Below are 11493 nucleotides of genomic sequence, written 5' to 3'. Positions count from 1 at the left end.
AGTTGTCTGAGGTCACATATGTTATTATATAGTTGCTAAGATCTACACCAAGGTCTCCAAGGTGAGAAGAGAAGAGCTCCTTGGAGGATACCAATTTCTAAGATGATAGAGAAAAAACAGAAGAGAATTGAAAAAGAGAAGTATAAGCAATAAGATAAAAATTAATAATGTTCTCAAATCCAAGAAAGAGTTTTCTAGATTGGAATAGTGTTTGCTGCCAAAAGCAGTACAACCATCAGGTGAGTTATTGGCTTTGTGGAAGTCTTCAGTGACAAATTTCAGTGGTTTAATAAGAACAGAAACAAGACTTTTGTTCAATGAGTGAGGGGTGTGGAAGTGGAGACCACAACTCCTCCTTCAAGAAATAAGATTGTAAAGTGAAGGGGAAAATAGGGCAAAGGCTAGATTGTCTCATAGTAAATTCTGGTGTGCAGACCTTTTCTTACGTTACACCTTCTCCATCAAATGCTAAAAATTTCTTAAGCCAGTGAGTTTTGAATGTCCTATATCTACATACTGCTCTTTTTGAACATTTTCTTCCCCTTTAATTTATTCAGAATATCTTTATGAAGAATGCCACTAGTATTTAACTGGACTTTTTGTAAGAAAAGTGCCAAAGTTCAACATGAGGCAAGAAAAGATCTAGTCTATTTGTCCACAGAGAAGATATCTCAGAGTGAAAGCTCCTTCCAGCAAGGACCTCCCATCCCCACTCAGTCCATGAGTGTGGAGCAATTGAACTCTTGTGAACTCTCATGCCAAAGATGGGGTTAAATTGAGAAAAACAGACTTCAGAATTTCTTGAGATTTTTATTTTTGTAAAGTCCTGTGTAAAATCTGAGCCAATCTTGGCCCCAGTATATTATCAATTTCCATATCATGGAGAGCACCTAGGAAGCCAATAAACTTTTCTAGAATTCTTCAAGCTACCATTATCTTTGTTTTTAGTCTGCCTTGCCTTGATATCCCACAGGGGTCATGCCTATAAGAGACAATGAATTCTGGAAAGTTGCACATACATATGCACATAAATATAATTTTTTCGGACTATGGGGCACTGAATCTATGAATGGAATGATTCCTACAGCAAGGTCTTGGAAGAGATAAAGAAGCTTAAGGAATAGAGCAGGGGGTATAATTAGGTTTGGGTAGAAAGTGGGAGACCAAAGAGATCATGAGAGGAGCAACAAAGGAGACAGACATGTCTATAGCAGGAGCAGGTCATAGCTTGGGTCCTGCTTCATGTCATTCTGTGAAAGGATGTTGGGAACCGCCCTGACTGGTATCAGAAGCTGAAACCCCCGCCTAGGCTAAGGCTAAGGGAACGCCCTTGGAACCGTAAGCCAGCAAGGAGACAAAAGCTTATCTTCCTGGCAGGAATGCTGCTTCTGCTGCTTTATTCATAACTGAACCCCCCAAAGCTTGGTCGGTTAGCCAGAGATGGGTAAGATTCCCCACAGGGGGAATGACCTAGGCCAGGCACAATCACTTTGGGAGGCCCCCCAAAAGAAGGACTTGGGGGGCTGCAGCAAAAGAGGGTGATGGACCCTCGCTCCTCAGCTTTGACATAGCCTGAGTTCTCATCGTCTGGGAGAAAATCTCCTTATCTCTTCGTTGCCTTAGTTCCCGTGCTAAGCCTGAAACAATGACAGGGTGGTGCAGCTCTGTGCTGAAAAGGGCAGATTCCCCGGGTGATCAGGCCTAAGAAAGAACATGTAAATTACTGTGAAACCTTCTTTGTTTAGAATGCTCTCAGTTGAATGAGAGGGGTCCAAGGAGGAAGTTTGTTCCTCAAAGTCTTACAGCTCTTTGACCCTGACTCAATAGACCAGCAGAGTTCCTTGTTTTCTATGGTTCCTTACTTCCCCCTAATGAGTACTGTACTTTACCTGAATTATTATGCAAAATGAGCCCAATAAAAGCAGGTATGGATCAGGGCGCTCCCCACTAGGCAGGGTGGTCATTTCGTCCCTACTTCCCCACAGAAACTAGTTTGTCTCTGTGCATGTTTGTTTCTCGCGTTTTTCGGCGAGCCATCCACAGCGTTCCGTGGTCACTGCTGGCCAGTGACCCACGTGCAACAAAAGGACACAAGGGTTTAAGTGCTGGATTCAATAGTTAATTTTTCAATCATGTAATGTGGAATTCAGCAAGGATCGTGGAGCAGATTCTACACCTCCTACAATAAAATGTGGCATGGTAAGACTGTCAACAATGCAAATGCAGCACAACCTTGAGTGAGCATTACTGTTTGTGGAAAGGGGAGCTCACCACAATATAATGTAGAAGTGTTAATGGGAATTTTGTAACTATCAGAACAGCCAGAAGAGACATGAGGTCTTCTGTTTGTAAATTGTGACAGCGAAAAACTAGAAATTTCCCTGAGAAAGTTGAGCAGAGTTTGTGTGTACCATCTGATAAAGAGGCCTGCAATGGCCCCAGGTTAGCTATGCTTGGACTGCCCATGCTAAAGTAGCCTCTAGGCTTTGCCTCATCACATATGACTGTTATTTCTTTACATAGACCTTATCATGAACCAACACTTGTCTTTTAATTCATATTTGTATTTATTGTCTGATGGATTGGCTATTTATTTTGTTGGTATACATGTCCATGGAAACATAATCTATTATATATGACAATAAGGCCATTGTGCCTCTCATTCGCTGTTGCCTCTCCCATTCCAACAACACTGTCTGAACTGGTTGGCACTGGTCTGAGGTAAAATGTGTGAATTTGGCCCCCATCCCCTCCTACCTCCCTATTCCCAAATAGCTTTTTTGCTCCCATGGAATGGGTAAAGAGATAATAAGATGAACCATCAAATTTCTAATCACAATTATGCTGTGAATTACAGGTTGAAGTCCTAACCCCCAGTGCTTCTGAGTGTGACCTCAGTTGGCAATGGGGTCAAATTGCAGATATAATTGGGTAGGATGAGGTCATATTAATCCAATGTGACTGGTCCTCATTAGAAGATGGCCACATGAAAACAAATATAGAGATGAAAGTAAAGATTGGAGTGAGGCAGCAGTAAGTCAAGGAGTGTCTGGAGATTCTAGGAGCTGGAAGAGGCAAAGGATTCTCCCACAGTTTTCAGTGGGAGCATGGCCCTGCTGACACCTTGAGTTTGGACTTCTAGCCCCCAGATATGTGAGAAAATAAATTCTTGTTTTAAGTCACCTGGTTTGTGGGACTTTGTTAGCATCCTTATAGCACATAAGCAAGTCGTGTATCTTTTCTGAGCCTTAAATTCTTCATCTCAAAAATGAGAATAACTATGTTACTTAAAGCAAATAATAAAAATTAAAATAAGAACTTCATTAAATTAATACATATACTGCACTTGTTTCATCTTTAAATTTCAGACAATTTGCATCAATGGATTGATCCTCACGACAATTTTGTCACTAACTTGTTCCCAGTTTTCTTATCTGTAAAACTAGTGCTGGGCACTGACTCTACTCATCTGCATTCACCCACACAAAAGCACAACTCTTACATATTTAATTTCTTTTTGATTGATACCCCATCTACTTCCACCATGGCATTGAGGCAGCTTACCACTAAAACACCGATACCAGTTTTATGCTTTGCAAGCATGGTAATACTGTAGAGACAAGACAGTAAAATACATGATAATATATGGTTATGTGGTATACTATGTGCTGAAAGGGTGATAAATTTTTGTGACTCATGTATGAAGATGTATCTTTCTAATACTGTGAGATTCAGGTTATTTCATTTATTTATTTCATCAATTTTGTTCTTCTGTTTTCCTAGCAATTTCTAAGAATGACAAACTGATCATGGTTTAATACAAACTGTGAATCTTGTAGTCTCCTGTGTGTGACTTATAGGGTAATGAATGGCAGGGGTGGGGTGCATTTTGAAGACACTCTCAGTTTTCTCTGTCTTCAGGCAGTATTCTGTTTGATTGATCAGTTGCAGGGCACACATCAATTTCTGTGTGGTAACACTGGCGGCATGCACAGCTCTGTGTCTATGGGTCTACTCTAGCCCAGCTCTGTTAAACAAGGAAAGAGAAGGCTGATGATTGAGAGTTCTGGCCTGAAAGGTAAGGACAACCCATACTTTATTCCCTCTTTTTCTAGTTACTCCTTCAAGGCCAAGTTCAAATCAATTGTCACTTATCATTTCACACATATTTTTTGGCTTTACTGTTCAACTAATTAACCAAATGCTTTTTTATATTGGCATAATACCTTAGAGTTGATACATTCCTTTCATTTTGAAGTCATTATCTCTGTGTGTGTGTTTGGTTGATGATTTCATGAGGAGACATCTGACTTCTTCCACACCAACCTCTCAGGAAGTGGAAAACCTGACCTTGAAAAGCTCATATCTTACTTTGTGTACTCTTTCCATGATACTAGGGTTGGCAGACAGATGTTTCGCATTTTCCTTAGGACATATCTTAGTGTTCAATACAGCAGACACTTACTCCATACACATTTTGCACTACTGACCAGGGTTGGAAATGGCTTGGAGTAAGAATGCAAAGCAGAGATATCTTATATGCTCATTACCTTCAGAAGACAACCCTGCTGAGTATTAAGTAAGTGGAAAATTTACCTCACTGAATCATCTTTTCATCATGAGGTTTTTTAGAAACATGCCAAATGCTTTCACGTTAAGGTGAGAAAACAGAAGGAAACCCCAGGAAATGGTGTGTTTTTCTGTTATGGAGAAAGAATGCTGAGTTATGGACTTAGGTGGCAAAAATGAGAATGATAAAATTTCCCTGAGGACAGAGGAGCAAGAGGAGCATCCACTATGAATGGTGGCAGAGTTCTTCCCCCTTTAACAAGTCTTGCTAAAGTCTTGCTAAAACTGGAAAGACATGTAATTGGATTATTTCTAACCTTTTCTCCAAAAGCAACAGGTCTTATAGCCTGTTAACAATGGACTACTAAAAGGAATGCACAGATTAAAAATAAAAAGGCAGAGGATACTGTTATCTGCTTTCATGTGGAATCGTCTTTGATTTCTGCTATCTTGAACTCCTTTACTTTCTTTCCAGTGTTAATCTTAATGGATCATCTCAAGGATGTCTTTCTTTAGTCTCTTGAGGGAAGTACTAGACATGTTTTCCCATTTTTGACTGTGAGTGGGATTGATTAACCTTGCTACCACAGTCCTTGCATCTAGTGTTCTTGGGGTAAGCATGGATGCCAGGCCATCCCTATAGCATCAGTCCTATCCTTACCACTTTGTGCGAAATATTGACTTAATGGAACTGAGCAGAAGTAGGGGGAAAAGGCCAGGTGAGCTAAATATTGAAACAGGAATCAGGGACAAGGCCAGAGGAGAATTAGACTTAATAAGTATCAGACAGCATAGGGGGTATTTTAGGATGAATGTGAAACTTCAATTCTTTTTGTCATTACGGAATGTCAAAATTGCTTTTCCTTCTGTGAATGTGTCTATATGTCACGTGGAAGGAAGTAGTATGTCTCTATGTGATGAACATGGAAGAACTGAATACCAACTCTCATATTTACTTTTCATATGTACATTCAACTAGTTCATTTCAACTGGATAAAATTAGGCATCTGGGAGATGAAAATCTGAACACTATGGAGTCTGTACCTTAAGTAGTATATTGCTTGTTGGACATGACATTAGTTATTTTCTTCAGTAGTTCAGGTTAGATGTGTAAATAAAACTAATTCTGATGGATCTGGGTCATATTTATTATGTAGAAAGCAAGATATAGAATATTTACTAGAAGTATACTAGAATTTTGTGGCCATGTAAGTAGTTTAGGTTGGAGTAAATGGCAAGACAGCCTATAATGAAAAGTGAATTAAAAAAAAAACAGTGATCTCTTATAATGATGAAGAATTCTATAAAGTAGAAATGTAAGAAGGATTATGGAAGTAATTGAATTTCTCTTTTTAGTTTTCTTGACACCTCTGTGTTATATGTTCATTGCAGTATTCTTCATTTATCTACCTCTGAGCAGACAGAGGGATCTGGATATACCTAAATACGGTAGTGATATAGATATATTAACAACCTATCCATTGCCAGCTACTGAGAGAGAGTCATATTTCATAGCTCTAATGCAATCAGAGGCTACAAAATTTAATCAAGGGCTACCATATTTCATGTTTGTGAGGCCATTACTTTGAAATATTGTTTTTTTTAAAGCACAAGTAAAGACCAGTACTTACATTGAATTTTAAACCAATACTATTGAAATAGTTTAAAGAACTCAGATGAATCTTCTATTTAGCTGACATAATTGGATATTTTAGTTTTGAAACTGAAAAACCCAAATGACAAATGAAGAACAAAGTTATTACTTGTGTATTTTTTCTATTTCTTCAAATAGAAGATGATTAGTTGATAGCAAATGCATAGTGCCAAGTCAAAAAAAAGATAAATATTTCAGTTATAGTTATTGCCTTAATATATTCTTTACAAATTGTTTTTAAAGCCAAAATATCAGAGAGTGATACTAGACTCATGAAAGGTATTAAAGCTCATTAAAATTGCCCAGCACTGTGTATCACATTCATTTTGCAGCAGAATTTTCCAATTTAAGACCTATAGACCTTGTCTTTAAAATGGAGAATATAGAAATGGGTTCTATAATCAAGTAATTTGGGGAAATATTACATATTATGTCTTATTTGCCTTTTGGAAAGTCACTAGATATATTTGCAAATTAAAGACTGGTGATTCCTATAGTAAAGAGACCTTAAAAATGGAATCATTGCAATTAGGCAACCACCCTGCAAAGAGCAAAGATGTCTACATACATCTCTTTGTTCTGAGTCTTGAACTGGTACACAGATTGCTGAATGGCACTGTAAGAGGAAACAATCTTACATATTTCCAGAAAGTGATACCTATGTTAGCATCTGAAGTAAAACTATTTAATTTCTATGTATTGAAGCAACTACATCAGCATATGTCATATAGAAGACCTAAAATTGCTTTTAAAACTATCTTTTTGGTTTATAATAAAATCCAGAATATCTAGGTATCATGTTCCCATGGTACATGATTTGGCACTCTTAAAAACTGGATTAATTTTCCTTGTTGTGATATTACTTCAGATGAAAAACCAATGGCATTTTACCACAGGACATAGGAATACATGGTGGTGCACTTCTCTTTCCTCACGGCTTTATCAGAGACCCCATGGATCACAGGGAGAAAGCAGGTTACACGTGGTGCTTCAAGCTAGGATGATGGCTCGTGTACACTCATGACTCCTCAAAGGAGAGTGAAAAAGAAAGGAAGTGTGGGAGAAGATATAAAACACTCACATTTTATGTTTCTTGATTTCATGAATAGTATTGAGTAATAGTTTTTTGGGTTGGATTGTGGTCCCCTAAAAGATATGTTCCAATCCTAACAGTTAGTACCTATGAATGTAGCCTTATTTAGAAATCAGGTAAGAGGAAGTCATTAGGGTGGGCCTTAATTCAATGACTGCTGTCCTTACAGAAAAAGAAAATGCCACGTAAAGACAGGCACACGCAGGGAGAACCCCATGTGACCTTAGGAGGCAGAGATTGGGGTAAGGCAGCTGTAAGAAACACCACCAAAGAGTTCTGGCAAGAACCAAAAGTTAGGAGAGAAAGCACAGCCTGCAGACACCTTGATCTCGGATTCCAGAACTGCAAGGAAGTAGATTTCCATTGTTTCAAGCCACTCAGTTTGCCATACTGGTCAAAGGAGCAGCCCTGGGAAGCACACACAAATACCTAGTGGAGATATATATATATATATATCTCTTTTAGGCATGGTGCTGTGTATGCCATTTACATACTTTATTCCTTATACTGCTCTGACAGTGTACAGATAACAAAATGTTTTGATGGTCTTGGAGCAACAGTATGTGCATCAACTGGGAAACTGCCAGAAACTGAAGTTCTCAGGCCCACCCCAGACCTAGTGAATCAGAAACTCTGGGAGTGGGCCTAGCTATCTGAGCTTAATAAGATATCTAGAAAATGCAGATGCATAGTCAAGTGTGAGCACTGATGATATCAATGTCCCAATAGGGTTGGAGGAGAGAGATTTGGATGCAATTCTCTCTTGGTCAAAAGCCCATGTTTCACTTGACAAACTGTGTACACATACACTCATATGCAACCACACACACACTCACACATAAACATATGAACATACACTTTAAGAAAAGAAGATTGGAAACACGTGGAAAGAACAAGAGTCAAGCTTTGAAGGAGTGTTCCTCTTCTTATCCAAAACAGCAGAAAGTCTGGGTGGAACTCCATAGTTTCCATTATGTCTTGGAAGGAGGAAAGGTCAGTCACTCTTTTATTGCTTCAAAAGAGTCTGTAATGATAACTACTGTTTCTCCTCTTATACATGTCAAGGTCAAAGGCTAGGTGGCAAAAGCCAAGCAGGCTCTTCATCTGGGGAGAAGAATGAATGCATTCATTTAAAATAATTTATTTGGCTTGCTGTTCTCTCTTTAAGGATCTTTATTTTTTAACATATTGATTTCATTTTACTGAATATGTTTTTATTCAGAATATTTTCATCTGTCACCATATGAAATATTTAGTGATCCTCAGTCCAACAAAGCATTTGTGAGACAAACAGGTCTCATTTTCTAAAAACTTATCACCAAGGCCAAACAGATCATCTCAGTTGTGACTTGGGAATAGACTTGTAGACAAGAGCACAGTTTGTGACTCAAGCTCTTTTTCTCTTCTGTCATGGTCTTTAGCTCACAGTCAGTAGCTGATACATTAGACTTTGATATAATATTGGTAATATAATAATTATATCAGAAAAGCTAATTCTCATCCTTGTGAAAAGAAATGAGTATAATGGCTCATGTGTTTTCCACTCAGACATGTGGGAGCTTCCAGGGACCCAAGGAAACCCCAAGTTTATCTGATATACAGGTCACCTCTGCTTAGATGTATCTATAGTGCAGAAGTGAGCATTTAAATACTCCTGAACTGGATGCTTTGTAAGGTTTCTGCCGGTCCTTAATATTTTATAATTCTGTTTCCCTAATCAGGGGACTTTGAGAAACTGGCAGTTCTGTTTTCTTAGCTTTTGGCTTTGCTAATGTCTTCCCCAGCCAACTTCCATTTAAGAATGATTTAGTATTAGGAAGGATTTAGGTGGAAGTATTACAAGAAAGATATGTTTTCATAGAGCTTGTCTTTGACAATGCATTCACCCAAAGCATAAAAAATTCATTTGACCCTGAAGTTGAATCAAAACTGGGTCTCTATCCCTCCCACCTCAGGACTGTCTTCAGAGGCTTCAATATGCTTTCCAGGAGTAAGTCCCTGGAAGTGCAGAGAATAACTGCCTTTAAATAGCTGCTGATCTTTGTATCATTAGTTTCCTGCTCTGAAAACTGAAATGCTTTGTAATTATCCAGCTGTAGGAACACATAAGACGATACTAAATTTTGCTTAAGTACAGCCCATTGTGAAAACGGAAGCCAAAATATATAATTAGGTTGGCATTAGCATTCGATAGCTCTGCAAACTGGGAGTGGCACAATGGCTGGGCCACTTGTGAAGGGCAGGCTGTCTGGGTAATGTAGCAGAAACACTTATCTAAATAGTATGCCCCCTCGTGCCCCTGTCACAGTGCCAGCATATTAGCCCTATTCCCATTCTGCAAATACAGTACAATTTCACTTTGCAGCCCCTGCCAAAAGAAACAGCCTTCCCTTGTCTTAGGAGCGAAGCCTGAACACATAAATGAAAGTGAAAGTAATTAAATTATAGTGTTTTAGGCTGAACCTGCTGCAGGAAAATAGTGAATCTTGCCCATTTACATGGATAAACATCCCACTATTCTTCCCAGATGATGTTCCCAGGGCAAGGGTCATGATTCTCCATTATGAATTTCAAGAGAACTGTTTAGACAAGGAAAGGAAAGTGGCTGCTCTGACCTATCACCTGCCTATAATTGTGATTAAAAGTCACTGGTGATTTTGTGACAAGTATATTGTTTCTATTTCCAGTCATGATTTTTAAAAATCTGCCATGTGGCTATGTCAGGCCAATTTAGACACTACAGAAAGAGGAAAACAAACATTTCTGCTTAGAAGTTGCTTAAAGCTTAGGACTTATATTTAAGAAACAAAATGTAGTTGTCTGTTAGAGGGTTATCTAGTATTTAAGCTCTTTTGACCTATAAAAGAGAGGGTATTAGCCATGGTAGCTTGAGAAAAAAATCCTAATTACTATTAATGAGATTCATTATAATATTGAGTCTCCCAGCAATGAATTTTAAATGTCCCTAGTCAGTTTTTCTATCAACATGGCACAGAAAAAACACCTGCCCCAGGGTGCATATGGAGTTACATTCTTCTTAGCTGATATGGATAATCTATGTATTTTTGTATTTTTCATGTTGGTAGATGAGGGATCAATCCTTCCCTCAAGTCAATTTTTGCACCAAAAGTTAAAAGCCGGGGCATTTGTATGATATGTTTCAAAAATCATATATTAAAAGTAATTGAAATAAATTAAACTCTAATTGCTTTCTACTTTTTCTTGTTTGGACTAACACAAATTACCCTCATTGTTTCTTGTTATCAGATGGTGGGAACCCTATGTTAGCACACTACAAAAAAATCAAGTCTTTGGTGAAAAATGTAATTCCAGCTCTTAATTGGAGACTTAATGCAATCTTCCTAGAAGTTAAGCCTCAAAAAGTGACATCCAACAGAAATACAACATGAGCCACATGTGCAACTTTAAATTTTCTAGTAGCCACATTGTAGAAATTAAAATAAATATGTGACATTAGCTTTAATAACATGTTTTATTTAAGCTAACAGATTGGAAATATTAATATATCAACATATAATAAGCAGAACAATTGTAAATGACCTATTTAAAATACTTCCCCTTTTTGTATTCTGCACTTTACTTTGCTATTTTAAATAGTTTAATTTCCACATGCAATATAAATAAAAAGTAAGAAATCTTTTTTCTCTATAGGTGGAAAATTTAAATTGCTTTCACCTACTGAAACCTTTAGCCAGATTAAATATTTCTAAAGAGTTGAAACCATTATGATATGTGAAATTCATCAATTCATTTACTGAAGTCTTACCCTTTGAAGAAAATGTTTGTATTTTAGCAATGATGCATCATCCAAACTTTAGAAAAGTAGGGCCTAATTAAAAGCTGTAAGATGTTTATCCTATTCTAGAGAAGCATAACTGCAAACAACATTTTATCTAGAGAAACATAATTGCAAACATCTTTTTTTAATCATCGCCTTCTAGTTTCTCAGCGGAGAATCAGATGAAAGTATCTCCTCAGGACCAGTGCTATCCATTGTGGAAGCCCCTAGCCACATCAGTCTGTCAAGCTCTTGAAATGTGGGTAGGGAAATGCTGTAAGTGCACTTCCAGGGACACAGACCCATATGTGTTGGGTTGAGATGCCCAATAGTTAACAACTTCAATTGTGCTGGTCTGCGTCAATGGATCAGCTCATG

Source organism: Phyllostomus discolor, chromosome 11 (genome assembly GCF_004126475.2).
Source record: "Phyllostomus discolor isolate MPI-MPIP mPhyDis1 chromosome 11, mPhyDis1.pri.v3, whole genome shotgun sequence".
In the NCBI taxonomy this organism is placed as follows: Eukaryota; Metazoa; Chordata; class Mammalia; order Chiroptera; family Phyllostomidae; genus Phyllostomus; species Phyllostomus discolor.
Note: the sequence above shows the minus strand (reverse complement) of the source record.